General features: G+C 27.6%; 1 long non-coding RNA gene across 1 annotated transcript in view; it reads left to right on the forward strand.

The window, feature by feature from the left end:
- The window catches only part of LOC136087180 (uncharacterized), a 6496-nt gene extending 5734 nt beyond the window's left edge, over positions 1-762 (forward strand). The window contains exon 3 of the long non-coding RNA XR_010641600.1: positions 537-762. This is a non-coding gene — a long non-coding RNA (uncharacterized LOC136087180). The remainder of the gene's footprint in view (positions 1-536) is intronic.
- Positions 763-2003: the final 1241 nt, after the last annotated feature.

Raw genomic sequence — 2003 nt, forward strand, 5'->3', positions numbered from 1 at the left:
TTTATCATATGATGAATTCATGCGATATAGTCTATATCGCATGAATCCATCATATGATAAATCTGAAATGAAAAACTGTTACAAATAAGTAAATACAAATAAAAATGTCATATAAGAATTGAAAAATAATGTATCGAAAAAATTCATAAAAATTTACAATACTTTGTTCTTCTATATTATAGAAGATCAAAGTATTGTAAATTTTTATGAATTTTTTAAAAACATCTACTAATAATTAGTCCAGTCAATTTCTAAACTTCAACGTTGCAAATGTCATTCTTAAGTAGTTTCTAGGCTTTTCTAAACAAGTTTCTTATTCACATGGTTTTACAAGCAAGGTCTGCAAGCAAATTTGTGCTGAAAATTTTTTCTTAGTCTTTAAGGAGAATTGGCGTTGTTCTTTGTTTAATTTAATTTGTTTAAATACAGCAGTTAAAATAAATAAATGTTTGTTTTTTCTTGGTTTTTAACTTATTTGTTTTCAGATTCTTAAGTACTAGGCAACTCAGCTAAGCAAGTTTTGTTTTATTTTTTAGTGCAATTGGAAAGAACAGAAGTGTTTTTTAATCACTTCACACAGTAATTGGTACTGATTTGACTAAATCTACTATTTTATCTTTATTTTCTATTGGATTTATTTTATATTAGATATATATTTTATGTATTTAACATGGAAAAATGACTGTAATTTGTTGACGCGAAAGTGATCAACAGATTACAGTCAATAATTTGTTGATTACTTACTTAAATAACTTTGTGCATTGTGATCTAGATTTTTTTTTAAATTAAAAATAATTGATGTAAATAAACATTGTTTAATATTTTTGATAAACGACTTATGTATATAAACATAAAAAGATATGGATTTCAATAAATCTTAAGTTTAAATGTCTTTGATTAGAAAAGATCAGAATTTGTAAGATTCTTTTACATTTTTTATTATTCAGTTGTAACAATAGTAATATTACTGGTAATATGTTTAATGACAATAGTGAAATTGAAATGGATAATATTAGGCTCAAAGAAGTTATTAATGTAAATGCTAATAGGCAACTTGAAAATAGTTGTTGTCAAGTGAAAGAGATAGATCTAGGCAAAATGAAATTAATCGTTGATAAAATCTAAGAAATGCTGCTCAGCGAGCAGAAAACTTACTTGCCAGAATTTAGTGTCAAGCAGTGTTAATGTCTGTGTCAAGCACTGTTAACTTGGTTTTACTTTAGACAATTTAAAACAAAGCAAAGTATTAATTTTACTACTTATAGTAAAAATTAATAACAGTTAATGTTAGTTTGGCCGTTAATGGTACCAACAGTTTATGAAACAGTTGGCAGTACCAACTAAATAGCCGACTGTTGGCCCAACTGTAGCTAATAGTTGGTTATTAGGATCGGGCCAACTACTTACCAACTGTTCAATGTTTAGTGAGTAGGTAATTAAAAAATACAAGAAGATCATCATGTTTGATTGAAATGAGCTACAGGTGTGATAATAATTGTAAAACATTGTAAGGAAGACGATGTAGTTTGGTAAGATGGCCTTGACCTCAGAGACATTTAACAGAGCTAACTATAAAAAGTTCTTTGATCTAGTTGTCTTCTTTTTAGGAGTAGATGTATCAGGATTTCATTTTCATCAACATGGAGCCTAGAATGAAGCCAGACACAATTAAAGTATATTATTAATAACTTTTTTTTTATGGAAAAATACAGTTGTAAGTTTTTCTTATATATTTAATAATCATTTATTCTTATGGTTAATGGATGATTCTCTTAACCTGGTGACCATGAGTACAACTAAGATAATAGCCCAAGTAATAAAAATTTTAAAAACGAAGAAGATGTAAAAACAGCAGCATTCTTTATATCTATATGCTATGGGGTCTGGTTCCTCAAATCCTATATGATAGACAAGTCAACTTCAAAGGACTTAGCGGTCTTTAAATTATCGTTTAAAAAAAGGGAACGTTACACAAAACTTAGACAAGCCACTTTTGTTGCCAT

Source organism: Hydra vulgaris, chromosome 11 (assembly GCF_038396675.1).
Source record: "Hydra vulgaris chromosome 11, alternate assembly HydraT2T_AEP".
In the NCBI taxonomy this organism is placed as follows: domain Eukaryota; kingdom Metazoa; phylum Cnidaria; class Hydrozoa; order Anthoathecata; family Hydridae; genus Hydra; species Hydra vulgaris.